Raw genomic sequence first — 16,225 nt, 5'->3', positions numbered from 1 at the left:
TGTAGCTAAGGGTCGACAGGCAAATTTGGCTAATGTGGAGTTAAATGGGTAAAAATGAAAGAAAAGGGAATGTAAGCACCTCCTTGCATGTGACACCAACCACTAACCCGAATGTATGACGGCAAAAAGCAATTGAATTTCATATATGTGCAAATTAATGAACATGTTATGCAAGGAGTAACTACTCACAATCCTACATGAAACCGGTCATAAATGACACCAGTTTATAAGGCTCTAATCCTTAGAAATTATAAGTAGGTTGCCAAAATTTCAGGTCAAGTCTATTCGTTCAGCTAAATTTAAACATAAACTCGTAGATATGCAATAAGACAAAGCTAAAAGATAACAGTTTAATGCAAGGCTTAAGCAAAAAGACAAATTACAGAGCAATTTAATCATTGAAGTCAACCGTTCCGACTCAACCTATATGCAAAAATAAACGTGAAATTTTTGAATTTTTTCTAATTTTTCAATTTTTATGAGATTTTAAATTTTATATGAAAAAAAAACAATACAATACATAAATTAAACGTGATAACATAAATGCAATTAAAGACAAGATGCACACACAGATATGGATGCATAACCTCCCCAAACCAAACCGTACAATGCCCTCATTGTACCAAAACATGGAAAGGAAATGCTAACTAAAGGAGAAAGAGAGAAAATACGGAAAGCTTACAAGATACGTGAAGGAGGGATCTCCCCAAACCAGCCATGAACATGGGAGGTTGCTAAAGGCCCGGGATACCGTCACATGAAGCTAATCCAAGTCAAAAACACTCGATGGCACTCGAACAGTGATCGATCGAGTGGAATCGGCATCCAAAACTGCTCGATCGAAAGGAAATTAGGTCGATCGAGTAGTTCTCTCTTTGCAGGTGTTCGATCGAGTAGAAAAATTGCTCGATCGAGAGGATTTATCAGCAAAAGTGCTCGATCGAGTACAAAAAGTACTCGATCGAGTGATCCTCAGTGTGTTCCTGCAAAACGCAAATAAAAACAGCCCGTAAACTAACAAAACAAGCATACTGATATAGTTTATGGTATGAAAACCATTTATTACAACTGAAATGAAATAGAAAATTAAAAATAAATCCCCGGGTTGCCTCCCGGGTAGCGCTAGCTTCAGACAGGTCCCAGCTCGACCTTTCTTTTCTTCGAGGCTCTCTAATCAATCACAATCAAAACAGCTCAAAGCACGCAGCATGAGATCGTACATATGCGCATGTGCTACACAAAAATGTAAGTAACACCACAGTGGAATAAAGATATAGGAAATAAAAATGTTTAACTGTTTAAGTCTAACAAATTTCCTATGAGAGCTCCTAAATTTATCCACAAAATATAGGAGCGCGGGAGCAATAGACGATAAATTAAGGTCCCAATTCAGATTAGCAATTTTGACATGACAAGTACGGTGAAAGACAGTTAAATTAATTAACCATCTGGGAGAGGGTATATTATTGAAATACGAAGCATGAGTAGTATGAGGCATTATATTATTCAAACAAACAATAATGGAATTATCGTTAACTACCTCCGGTTGGTTGCTCTCAAAAATGGAATCATAGATAAAAGAATTTATTACCTCTTCCGTGCTAGGAGCAATTACCGACTCAGCTGCATCTTCGTCAACCTCCTCAGTGGATTTCATCCCGTAAATCTCAGCCTCAAGTGCATCCAGCTCGGCCTTGAAAAGGGGTGATTCACCGTAACCATTATCATCATCAAAATCGTCATCTAGAATGAACCCAAGTGACGAATCAAAGCTCCCACTGGCCAGACTACTCGATCGAGTAGAATTATCACTCGATCGAGAACTTTCTTCCTGATTTTCACTCGATCGAGTGCTTTGAACTACTCGATCGAACGGTTCTTCTGGAAATTCACTCGATCGACTATTATAAGTCACTCGATCGAGTGATTCTTCCTATACAGGGCTGAAATCCTCGCGTAAGGCATTGAAATATGATAGAAATTCGCAATCCGAGTCATAAAGATCATCCTCGGCATTGGGCAACATTGTTTCTTCATGGGAAGAACCGCTCTGGGAAAGGTATACCTCTTCTAGTTGCCCATTATCCGACTCAGCTGCTAACTGAGCTATTACAGACACGAGCTTATCAAATCGCGAAAAAGTGCATCTATCATCTTCTTGCGCTTGGAGTGCAAACGTCTCCAACAAAGATTTCAGCTCCGCAATCTCTTTTTTCCGTATATCAGGAGGAACTTGTTGCGGTGGCCAGACAAACGGAGGCTCTTGGTAGCCTCGTTGATAGGGTGGATGTGGCGGCACAACTACAGCTGCTTGACTAGCTCGACTGCGCTGCTGGAACGCGTAAACTTCGTCATTTTCTGCCATGCAAAAGGCTGCATTGTGCTCAGCAGCACCACATCTCCCGCAGTAAATCACCTGATGCGCCATATAATGGAACATAGGTGACGGGTCAAAGGTACTCAAGCCTTCCCTTTGACAATCTTTCACCTAGAACTGTCTAGGTAGAACCTGTAAGGCCTATCAAAACAGCACTAAAGAAAAAGTCAAGAACTGCCTCAAGGGAAAAATCCCCTGAGGCTAAAAACAGACATAATTAAACAAATAAATAAATAGTTGCCTCCCCGGCAACGGTGCCAAAATTTGATACGGTCGTTATGTACCAAAAATAAAATACCTAAGTACTACTAACAGAAGTCAGCGGTAAGTAGGGTCGATCTCCACAGGGAGGCGGTTTACTATCTACTTGTCTATTCTATCTGTCTAATGTCACTATTGGGGGTTTTGGTTGTTTTGACTAAACTAGAGAGATTAAGGCAAGAGAGATGAATAAGAGAAATTAACAGAAAGAGAAGGAAGAACTAGGACTTCGGGTCATCAATAAAAGTCAGTCAATCACAGTTAAGGTCACAGATCAGTCGATGTGTCGGTCTAAGGGGCACCCTAAAATGCTATTAGCTTAACTTTCTCCCTCACTAAAGCATCATATTGTTCACTGCAGGTCTCACCCCTTCCAACCTTTCGGTCCAGGTCAAGGTTTACCGATATTAAAAGGCTAATTGCTTCGAATCAACTAGCAGGATACAGTTAAAGCAGCGATTAACAACATAGACTACAACAACAACGACAGATCTAATAACCTAATTAGCAACTAACATCGGTCTTGTGACACCCTCACTTATTGCGGAAAAGTAAACACATAATTCTAGATAAAAACTGCATGGATATGTTTGTAATAGGTTCATTTGGGTAAAAACCTGTAAATTTTAAATCCTGAACCTGTTATAAAAATATCCAAACGGGAAGGTGTCAAACATGCAAGGTCTAAAATAAATCTTATAAATAAAATATCGCTAAAGTCGCGAAACAAAGTTATACAACCCAAATATGAAAAAGGGAGACATATGTCCCTCAAAAGTACATGTCATAAAAAGTGTTTAAGGGTCACAATAAGATAAAGCCAATCTAGGTCCCAAGGTTACTTTGCTCGCTAGCTCGTCCATGTACCCCATATATGCATCACCTACCTGTCAATCGCATTTTATACAAATACGAAAGCCACGGTCGGTGGGGAGTAACTCCGAGTTCTCCCACCACGAAAATGTCATAATTAATATAACATGTAAACATAAGAATATGAATATGAATAACACATAGCCTTAGCATATAGATGCTAGACAATTGTGCTTATCATGTGAACAATCAATAAAACAACACATAGTCCTAGCATGTGAATACTAGACCGACTCATACTACACTATCATGTGAATCACATAACATCCAGGAATCCAAACTCTATCAACCATAACCGGCTTGCATCTCACCTTCTATGATTCATAGAATCATCAAACAAGAAAGGACAATATATCTAGAGACATGCATAAGTTCCTAGTACAGTCAATAGTCACTCTGTAACTCGAGTCTAAACCACGAGGTAAGGTAAACACCCTAGTCCTAAACCTGCGCAGACCTAGCGACATGCGGAAAATACCGCATCCAAGACCCATGATCACACACATGAGTACCCCTAAGGAGTCCACCAAAGAGTTGGCTAGTACTTAAGCTGACCACATACTTCTACGAGTACGTCAGGACGTCATGCCCTAACTTGGATATAAACCGACCAAGCTAAGACACAAAGGCTATTAAGCTGTGAACATACACTCGTCAAAGACTATAATGGCCTATCTATGACGATGGTCTAAGATACCAACACCACACAAGACAAGTAGGACACCCACTTAACCATAAGAGGGGCAAAGAGTCAAAACTTGCACACAAAAATGATCATACACACCCTAGCATATGAAAGGCTACGCAAGAGCATATTCAGCCGACAATCCAACAATATCTCCAATATCAATAATAATCCAAATTCCAGCTAACCAACAGTACCATAATCCATGAGAACAAGCTAAAATGGCAAAGAGGCAACAAGACTCAAGTATAAGGCATCCAAAGCATCCAACAACCAACATGTGAAATGATAATTACAAATATCAAGGCATAACATAAAACATCCAATGACAACCAATCTCACGTCAAAGACAAACCCTCGACCCGAGTCCCGCGATGGGTCATCGGTCAAATCGAGGCTGACCGGTTTAAACCTAGCTTGACCAAACTCGTTCGGTCAATCTGGCCCAGCTCAGAGTCTTGGCCTACTTTGGCCCAAATCACAAAATTCATTACAATATCATTTTCATGCACTATTCCAATTTCTATCATGTGAAAGACTATCAACATAAGAAAATATATTCCAACTTACAAAATAACTAATTCCACAAAATTCTCGCATAATAAAATAGCATAAATAGCCGTCTCACACAACGGTAAACTTTTCTATAAATTTTATCGATAAAACGACGCCATTTACTCATACGGACTCCGAATTGAGTGATTCAAGTGGCTAAACCACCTAATTTTTCGACGCCGTTCAATTTGTCATATTTTTGGAAACATTGGAAACCGTCTCGGTCTGGTACAAACGCGTTCCAGCCAAAACACGGACTTGTCACAACACATAATTCCTCATCCAAATTTGGTCCAAACAATAATATACAAATGGGTAACATAAATTAAACATAAGCATACTCATCTTACTCCATTCATTCATTTATCAACAAGATCGTCTCAAACAACAACAAACAACAACAAACAACAAATACAACTACTAATGTGACATTAATTCGTCGAGTAACTCGGAATAGTTACCTTAAGCTAGCAAAGAGACAAGTAATAACTTGAGAAATCTTCTAAAACCCAAAATTACTCTTCATCTTCAACAACATATGAGTCACCTAACTCATCTTCAAATTCTTCACCTATAAGAACAACAAAAACACAATTATTAAGCTTAAATTCGAAACCCTAAAAAAAAGTGTCTTAAACAAAAATTGGGGGAAATGAAAATAAAGCTTACTAGTAGATGAAGGATGAAAAGAGGATTCCAAATATATAATTTTTATGCAAATTGGTGGAGAAATGAAGGATTTATGGTGGATTTAGGGATTGTAAGGAGGATTTTTAGTGGGTTTTTGGTGTTTGAGAGAAGGAGGAGATAGATTGAGTTATGGAGGAAATGAAAATTGGAAGAGGGGACAAATGGAGGGTAGGTGGCCAGCCAAAGACATGGGGAGATGGGTCATTTGTTTACGTTTTGGTTCGTTTCGACGGAAATTAGAAATATTCGTCGAACGCGATTTCCGAGAAAAGTAAAGTTCTTAAACACGATTTTACTAAAAGATTAAGTACTCATATGCCCAATATCCAAACTCGTTTACCCAACGATCGGAAGAAATGGGAAAATCCCAATTTTACGACTTTTATCCGAAATCTATTTTAACAAAGGAAAAGGTTTAAATATAGTTTAAATCACTTTTAAACATTTCTAAACTATCAAAAATGATTACATTTCTTCAAAATAAAATAAAGTTATATTTTATCAAATAAATTTTATTTCAAATAAATTAATATTAAATTAAAATAGATTAAAATATTACTCTTAAAATATAATAAAGGTCTTCAAATTTACGGGGTGTTTCAGGTCTATTGAATCACCTAATCCTAGCAGGACAATTTAGCTAGACATAGGTAAAGGAAGAACGAGAATAAAGGAATTAAGAACAATAACTATTTAAATAAATTAAGAAGAAAGGGAAGAGAAAGAGTTACAGTAGAAATAGATCCTGAAAATAAGAAATAAAGTAATGTGAAACGGTGTATTAGGATCGTCACCGGTCCAGCCGAAGAGAAGAGAGATTACAAATGACGTAATACCTTCCTATTTATAAGAAAATAGGATTTATTTGACCTAATGACGGAAATAAACTAAAAAGCCCAAGCCCATAAGCGAATCCACTCACCACTCGATCGAGCAAATAAGAGCTCAGACCGTTCGATCGACCAGTAAAAGCACTCGATCGACTAAACCTTAAATAAACATTGTTCGATCGACCAGTTAATCTACTCGATCGACTAATTATTTGATCTAAATCCACTCGATCGACCAATAAAGTACTCGATCGAGTGAAAACTAACTTCAGCAGCTCATAATTCTCGTTAGTTCAGCTATGATTTGTCCTTTTAGCTCCCGAAATGGCTTCACGCATCCCAAGACAGCAATATTTCCGCTCCAAATTCACTCTTCCTCCAAATGCATGCAAAACGGACGGTAAATGGCTTGATTTCACTACTTTCTGGTCCAGTCCTGCAATTAAGACAAAATAAACCAAAGTAGCATATTCGGGGTATTTCGTAGCAATAAAATACGATATTAGCATAGAAATACGTGCATAAATAGGCCAAAAAGACTATATAAAATGCACGTATCATTAACGCGGCTAGGATTATATCATTACCATTCGGTGGTTGTCCATTGACACTTGCGTGACTAGTTCCAGGCATCTTGGAAACTGGATAAGAGATCGACGACGAATCAAAACACGATCGACCATTCTAGCGCACTTACTCAAAGAAAAGGTTTGACTCATGAAGTGGGAGTGTGCCACTTGTGCCAAGTGAGGTTTGAAGAAATGACAAAGTTTGAAAATGTTGGTCCTAGTCAATTATAGTGTAGTTGTAGGAGTAGACTCGAAGTGAGGTTTCGAAATGGGCTTTGGAGCCCGAATTTTAACTCGACAATTGGACAGAGTTTCGACTGGCTTTGCGCTAAATGTAGCCTTTTTCGAAAATTTTACATTTTTAAAAGAGGTTTTGATTTTACAAAATTCGTCATGGTTTCGTTTAGAAAATGGTGATCACATATAATACAAGCATTATAACGGGATGCTGAGTGCATTTAAAAGGGTTTTGGTTTAAAGGGTGGGTTGCCATACCAAAGAATCAAACCCGGGGTCTGTAGAGAGGCTCGTACCAAACAGGAGTAAGGCCGATTCCTAGGCCATTTCCTCGAGTAGTGAAAGCCCTTGATATAACAGGAGTAAGCACCATGGTATGGTTGATGTCAATCGCTATTCATCCTTAGGCCCAAATAAGAATTTGGACTGTCCAGACGGGACGATTGGTCGAATGGGTTGGGTTGGGCCTAGGAAGGCCGAATAAAACGATCTAGGAAGACCGAGTTATGAAAACCGACAACCGTCTCATATAAACTATTCCCTAACCTTGTTCAAGTTTCATCCTTGGCAACACGTAAGTGTATTAACCCCCAGCGGAGTCGCCAAACTGTGGACGCGGGCCCATGGGTTCGCTTGGGAAAACAAGCGTTTGCATTTGTGGAGTCGCCACCAATTTATTGTGGAAAATTGCAAGCCGTTCGAATACCTCGTGTCATGTCAAGACACAAAGTAGTGACATGAACACCAAGAACTCGTTACCCTTAGCATTCTATGTCTAGAATGACTCTCGTAGATGCCAATGAACACGGATGTTCACAGAGATCTAGAGTAAGGAGTGAGGGTACGTATTAGGAAGCTCTTTTGATCGAACACCGAATCCCGCCCGCCTCAATAGCGGCATATACTAATGATTAGGTAAGTTATCTATACTCGATATATTGGCGATTATATGCATGCAATGCAACAAACAACGTTTTAATCCTAGCATGTGAGAATTAACTAAGTCGGTGAACATGTAATTTAGCATACAATTGGGTCGAACTAGGAATTTAAGGTGGATTACATGTGAAAACATACAAACAAACGATAATAAAGAATACGAGAAAATACAATAATTAAAATTACAATAATTACATTGGTTTGATTGATTTACGTCGAAAATACACTTAAAACGGATAATTTGAGAAAAGAAAAGGGAAAATAAATTAGGTTAGAAAATACGAACAGATTAGTGGTGATAATACGGGTAATAGTAGAATAATACGTAAACTAATAATTAGGTCAAACCAACAACGGAAGTTCAGAGACAGAACTCAACCCGGAACAGGCGCAGCAGAGCTGCGTCCTTTGGAAGAGGCGCAGTGCTCACTGCGTCTGTTCCTGAGGTGAATTCTGGTTGTGTAGCCGGAATTGCATATCGTTAATATTCATTGGTAATTTAATGCTCGATTAATAATATTTGACTCGAATAGAAGTGGTTTAACGGATTACTTACATGCAAATTGGTCATAAAAACAATAAAAACATAAGACAAAACTAATTAGAACAAATTAAAGACTAATTACAAGATTAATTATGAATTAAATACAAACTTAGCTTATTAAAACAAACCAATTAGGCTTAAATTAATGACAAATTAATGATGATGATGACGATGAACAGACGAAAATATACAAAAGATGAATTTCAGAGACTTGATATTGATGAATCGAATCTCTAAAACCCGGATTGATTTTAATGACGAAAACCCGCAAATATTAATTACTTGGGATTTAAGTCGGGAATAAAAAGGTGATAAATTACTAATAAGATTATATGCTAAGATTATCATACGAATGAAATAAGAACAAGCAAAGACGAAACAAAAACAAGCAAACGAAATAAACAGAAGACGAAGGAAGAAAAAGGAAAGCAGGAATTGCGGCAGCCTCAGGAAGAGGCGCAGCAGGTTCTGCGTTCCTTCTCGACGTATGTCTCCCGTTAATCCGTAACAAGGTTTTGAATAATGGTTTTGTAAATCGGTTTTGAATATATTTTCGACGTAAACGTTACAATAATGATTACAAAAATAAAAACAATAATAAAAGATGGGATTTACACCCTCAGACTTACATGTTTGATGAAACGAGATTAACTAAGTTAACGTTTAGTGATGCTCGACTCGAATGTACGACGAAAGTGCCCTCTAAGAGGAAATTAAACAAAGGTGATTAAGTTGATTGAGGTGGAGTTGGTTAAATTGGTCGGTCAAGCAAAACGAGGCTGGTACTCCGAAGGATCCGAGCTTACGTGGTCGAAAGTTCAAGCACGTAGACGCCAAAAAGCAAGAGCGTGGTCTTAGAATGCAAAGGGAGAAGAGAAGGGCGGACACTGCGTGAGAAATATGAGGACCGAAGGTCTCTATTTATACTAATCACACGGAGGAATTAGGGTTTCGGTAAAACTTTGGAAGTAAATCTCGAAAAGATCTTAAAATACGCAGAAAGGAGTCGGGGAAGAGACGCAAAGAACCATGCGGCTCTTGGAAGAGGCGCGGCGGAGTGCTGCGTCCTTTCCCCAAGGGTTTCCTCCTGCGGAAGAAACATTTTCCGCGTTTCTATTATGGAATTGAAGTTGATCTTAATTTCCTTATTATTTAAAATATAATTTCGGGATATAATTTACCAAAAGATTTAAAAGATTGAAAATATGGAATACAAATATCCGGAATATTCCAGAATATTCTGACTCGGCATTTTAAACGGTTATTAGAAAATGAAGATGGTTTTTGACCCGGACTCCAAATGTACTCTAATTACTGTCAAAACGACCGTGGCGGCGCGTAGATGACGACCAAGGGGTAGACACAAGTATTTGAGCTATCACTTGGCGATAAACTTACGAATTGTCATAAATCGTTCCGTGTACCAAATATGCGGCCCAATCATCACCGGGTGGCTTGCGGGAGGTGCAGAATTGAGGTATCTACACCCCCCCTCTACTACACTCCATCTTTTGGTTCATTTTTACACACTTGAACATTTTGCATGTGAGAAAAAGTGTAAAGAGTTCTTACATCTCTCTAAAAAATAAAAACACATAAAGTTACTAATAGTTAGTGATTAAAATTAATACTAAGAGTTAGTATTATTCACATATTATTTCAAGGGTAATATTTGTAAGGTTGTTGGGTAAGTTCTTGGGTGCATCATGTAAGGAGATATTCTCTTTTAGAGACTTGGATTCTAGGAGGATCTTGCCAATATGAATAGCTCAAGAACAACCAAGATGGGTGAACTTGATTGTGCCCAAATACTACCATTTCTCAATGTAAGGAAAATTATTTTCCTCATCTTTTAAATTAAGATGCTTTATTATTGCATGCATGTTACATAGATCACATAAACACAAATTATGAGATAATTTGATTTTTAATTAGAGAGTCTAATTAGGATCTATGATCTTTCAAGTGGTATCAGAGCTTAGGCTTGTAATTTGCATGTTGATTTTAAGCATATTAAACAAATTATGAGATAATTTGGAAAAATCAAAAAATGGTGTTAAAAGAGGTTTTAGCACGAAAATGTTTGGACATGCATACCTACTGATCTCAAAAGCTTTATGGTAAACTTTGGTGATTTGTGAAGTTATTTTGCTAATTTTAATGATTTTTGGTAGAAAACCGAGTCAAAAATGCCGTATTTTGGTTAAGAGTTAACTAAAAATAGTTAAATGTTGATTCGGGCCATGAAATTTTTATATTATTTCATTCATATTTCCTACAGATTGTATGTAAAATTTTGAAGGTTGGTTTGAAGTTTTGCATGTTTATTGATTTTATGAGATAAAAGTCGATAAAAGTGAATTTAATTAATCAAATATTTGAAACATTTGTTCCTGCCCTTTATAAATTTATGTACATTTAAAAATATGATTTAAAAGTTAAAAGTGAAATTTAAAATGTATTTTCACCTTGTTTTGATGTTTATTGGTTTTAGTGGTTAAAAACCGATAAATATCGATCTTTTTCTTCATAAAAATTTATCCGAATTTTTGGGCAATTTTTCTGACATTTTGGTGTTATTAGGAGTGTTCCAGAATACTAAAAAAAATTTGTTTCATATTTTGTAACATTTTCAATTATTTTGGATTTATTACTTAAAAGTTATGATTTTACCGATTAAATTAGCAAATATCTGTTGGAAATCTATATCTCATTATACAACATATTATAATATGTTACAAATTAATTTAGTCATAAAATTAATTACAAATCTTATGCATGCAAACTAAAATAGATAAGTGAAGAAATCGTTTTCTCACCATATGATTTTCGGATTAAAAGGGCACCAACAAGATCTCCTTCTTGTTAGTTCTTGAGCACTCATAAAATGGATGAACATAGATTCAAGTATAGAATCTCTCCCAAAAGTGAATACCCAAGATAAACCCTTAATAGATTAATATTATTAGATCTAGAATAATAATAATCTTACTAAAAATTGACCCAAAATATTAATATTGGTCTCTTAATTTCGGTTAAGAGAAGATGAATTTTGGAGTGTTTATTTCTCTAGTTTTCTAGAGAGTTTTTATATTTCTTACATTAGAAATATTATGTAAAAGTATGAATGAAAAATTGATGGAGAAAAACTCTCCTTAAGGCTCTTGGAAAACCGGTTGGGAGAAGGAGAGAGAGCCAATGCATGGACAAGTTATTCTTCTCAAGAAAACATAGGTATGCAAGGCTACTAACTAGGTATTATGATTATGCTTTCCACTCAACATAATTTAACATAATTAAGTATAATACTCCTCCTTATTTTCGGTACATATTGTGTAAAATGGAAAGTCCATTTTACACATTATTTTGTCAATTTGTCACATGTAACATGTTCCAGAACATTATGTGTATAAAATGTATTTTTAACAATTAAAAATCAACATATTAATAAAATATGTCACTTATAAAATTTAACCTAGTAATTCATAATTACTTGTACCAAAAGTGTTTCCGAATTATAAACTACAACATTCTGTATTTATAATAATTTATTCATTCCGTTTCAATTTGTTTCCGTAAACAATAATTTCATCTAAGCAATAAAACAATTCGATTACTTAGACCGTATCTTATTTAATCAAATTATAATGAGACACATAAATATCACCTCCAAAATTGTCCGTCAATTTTAAGTAATTTAATTAACCCGTATCGTCATACGATCAATTAAATATTCAATTAAGAGTGTTACCCTTTAGGTATGACCTAAGGGGATCAACTGATCACCACCGTCGCACGACAGTAATGTCAAACTCTAGTCAGCCAATCATTACCGATATGTGTGGACCAGTTGACTGTAAAATATTACATCCCACATGTATTCTTAAAATGAGACTTAAACATGTGATCATCATGATCGACAGTTGTGATCGCATTATTGTCGGAGGACATATATTCCAACAATCTCCCACTTGTCCTCGACAAGTGTGCGTCACCATTTGTCTTGTCCTATTACTATCTCCCACTCAATGCAAGGTGTCTTTCGGGTCGTACTTGCAAGTGATCATATTGAGAGTGGTTTCCTCGATCTGGAGAATAACTGATTGACCGGAGTTATCTACCATAGATACCTTCCGAGCGTGGCCACGCATTTCCAGTTCATTACTCCTCGAGTGGCCCTGAGATATTGTTTTAACCCTGACAAGGGGGTGGACAATTCCTATCGCACTTATTCCCTTCGACTAGCCACAGCCATCATAACCCAAAATATGCCCATTTGACCCCATTTACGAAGGTCGTAGTAACACAAATCAAAGTTAATCTGAAACTGTGCCATCTTAGGCGAACAGTCTTTAGTAAAAAGAATCGACTCATTAGAATACTATAGTAGCTCTCGCCACGACCAGGCTATATAAATTTGCCAGAACTCTATAAGCGGTCATAAGGCCCGACAAAGTGTTCCTAACAGTCTGCCTATGTGATCGAGTAGTCATCTCACATGACTCTATGGCACTTGAACTTGCCATCAATCGCATCACACTCTAGTCACTTCGAGACGTCACCTCATATAAGTGACTATGGGCGAATACTATGTTAATCCGAGTTCACTTTAACGGGGTTCAATTGTCTCTACAACCCGTTTGGATGTAACAAAGTATAAAAGGAGTTTTTAAGATTTAAAAAAAAAATCGAACGATAAATGTGATTATCATATGAGTAGTCAATACTTGATTACTACTTCATATTCTATAATCCAGTTTGGTCTTGAATGTAGTTGTTCATCTCAATTCAATTGAAATTACATATGACATGACTCATCATGTTAAGCCTATGAGAAGGCTTTGGTTAGTAGGTTTTATCAACTTCTTGTACCTTACTCAACCTTAGTACATACTCGTTTTCCTTTGTAATGTATACATTTGCATTACAAAACTTTCTGAGTACGTGTCGAGATCCAATCAAGACATAGGCCCTCTAGCCTTAGAATATATAGCTCCCACTGTTTTCACAGTGTGCGGGACTTATCCTTCTTGCACATCTCATGATTGCAAGTGTACTCAATTTCCGTTGTAAACATTTCTCATTGTTCTTTATTGTCTAGAACGATTCTAGAAAATCTATTCCTTAAATAATATAGCCACGATGGTATCTTAACCATCCTGATGTGTTTTGATTATGGTTTTGTCAGAAACCATGCGCAATCTCAATTGTCAATTGTTACTTGTGTATCACCCTTACACAAAATTTTGCATCAAAAACACTTTGCATTACTTCCTTAATGCTTCTGCAAGCACTTAAGGGTAATCATTATGGCTTACTTGTTAACTATTACTTAAATTCGATTCGAAACAATTCATCATACTCAAAGTATATGAAGTGTTATACATCATTACTTATTTAATTGATCCGGCAGCGGAAGCAAATGGAATCAATCAAATATGTTAAATTTGATTGAACTAGTCATGAATCTTATCAACATAAGACTTATTATTTGACGCTAATATCATGTTGATTTATCTACATAAATCTGGATATTAAAGATGTATTGTATTACTCCAAAAGTCTTAAATCATTCTCAATGATCAATATGGCATCCACATATTAGACTAATTAAAATTTCCGTAACTCCCACTAAACTTCATGTATAAGCACAACTTCTCAACCTATTGAGAAAAGTTTTATCACATGATCAAAATGTTGATTCCAACTCATTGATGTCCTACTTAAGACCCTCTCTTAAGTTTCACATTATCTTAGGATTGCAAGAATCTACAAAACTCAAGATATGTATTGAATACATTCCTTCTAATTGAAGAAGTGGGTTTTAGATTTACTCGCTATATGCATACCATCATAATGAAACACAATCCCTAAGAAGATCCAAATAGACTTAAGCATTTCAACTAGTGCAAAACCCTTTGCTACCAATCAAGCTTTGAAATTTCTCTTTATTAGTGCAAAACCCTTTGTCACTAATCAAGCCTTTTATTTCGGATTTTCATGGCTCTAAGCCTTGTATTGAGTTGTGACTTAAACACTCTCATGTAAGTCATATGTTCATTACTTTCTAGAAGTAATCAACTTGAATCAAACGATTTCTTTTGTAAGTTATAAGCTCTTTACTTTCTTAAAAGTAGCATGAATTCAAGGTTAAATTCAACAAGTGACGAATTTAACCTCCTAGGTTTTAAAGAAACAACGTCTTACACAAAACGTCTCATGTAGCCAAAAAAGACCAGTTTTTTGCGACATAACATTCTTTGTGGCATTCTAGAAATAAACTTGTATTTTAGAAAGGCAGCTTTACGAGCCGCAAACCCGTCGTACTCGTGATAACTGAAAGGGAAAAATGAGCATTTATTTCTTGTGAAAACTTACAAACATGGTACCCTACCATTTCATATCTCATATGATTTGTTTTAGATTTAGTGGAAAAATAATTTAGACAAAATGATAAAATCCCCAAAAGGATAAAGTAACTCAAAGTAACTTGATCGAAGTCCAAACCATATCGAATAGCGTTTGAATTCTTATCCAACCACACATTACCCCATAATGTGCGTTTAAGAGAGATTAACTTGTGATACTATATCATATTTCATTTGGCTTATATCAAAGTCTTCACTTTGATAATCCCATCACGACTAAATTGTGATTTCTTGAACTCTTTGAACTTCTTCAAGGATTTCTCTATTTACCTTATTAAGTGAACACATTAGCGTCAACTTAAATCGTTGGTAAAATAAAATTATCAACCTATTTTGGATCAATTATTTACAACCTCGATCTCCTTTTCAACCAAAAGGCACGAGACATCTTGCTTTGAATACAAGATACGCATATACCATAAGATCTAATGGTTTCAAGAGTACTCGATAACTCTTTGCGTTCATCATTCTAGAATCTAAGGTTTAATCTTGGATTACCAATTTGAGTCTTGCATCATCTTCATGATATATCATTCTAGTTTGGTTTAGAATATAATCACCTTGATAATGGGCTAGCCATACATCAAATCATGGTGTATAGGGTCACAAAAGTGAAACCTCTTTTGTATCTTAACAAAAATTATATTCTTATTTAGGGTCCATGTACTTAATATTCCTAATTAAGGTACAACTTTAAACCCAAAACTATATTGAGTACACAATGACTCTATCTCTCGACATTATTTGATGCTAGTCGTCATATTCTAATCATCCTCTGTATCGCATATAATGATGAAAACCACCATCGGTTTCTAATATTGACGAAATGGTACTAGCAAAACTTATGTCAATCAAATAAATAAAGAACTAAGTCTTATTAGATGTCCCACAACTAACTTGCTTATTCTTTAACAATTTGGGGTAGTTTTCTTTCTAGTGTCCAACATTTAAGACAGTGAAAACTTTATCGGTCGGGATTGATAGGTTTAGTATCGTTATTCTCAATAACTTTACTTTTAACATTACTTTGTATCAATTCCATTCTAATTTTACTTCTTGAACCTCACCCTTTTCTTAACGGTTTAAGAGAATGCTCCCACTTATTTCAATGAGTCTTTGCTTAGAGAAGCAAAATTGAATTTCATGAAGACTACTCTTCAATTCATTTGTTTAGTCTTAAAACTTTCATTGAAGTGGTTGCGTTATTTTGGTCAATTACGAATTCTGACAAATCTAA

The 16,225-nt window shown here is 36.0% G+C and overlaps 1 long non-coding RNA gene across 1 annotated transcript; it reads right to left on the bottom strand.

The window, feature by feature from the left end:
* Positions 1-3,364: 3,364 nt before the first annotated feature.
* Positions 3,365-5,734, bottom strand: LOC141652231 (uncharacterized). Its single transcript, XR_012547058.1, has 3 exons — positions 5,421-5,734; positions 5,213-5,322; positions 3,365-3,525 (listed from the first exon to the last, which is right to left on the bottom strand). It is a non-coding gene; the product is annotated as an uncharacterized LOC141652231 (long non-coding RNA).
* Between the last annotated feature and the right edge of the window lie 10,491 nt (positions 5,735-16,225).

This window comes from Silene latifolia, chromosome 4 (genome assembly GCF_048544455.1).
Source record: "Silene latifolia isolate original U9 population chromosome 4, ASM4854445v1, whole genome shotgun sequence".
Lineage (NCBI taxonomy): Eukaryota > Viridiplantae > Streptophyta > Magnoliopsida > Caryophyllales > Caryophyllaceae > Silene > Silene latifolia.
This window is presented reverse-complemented; position numbering and strand designations above follow the sequence as displayed.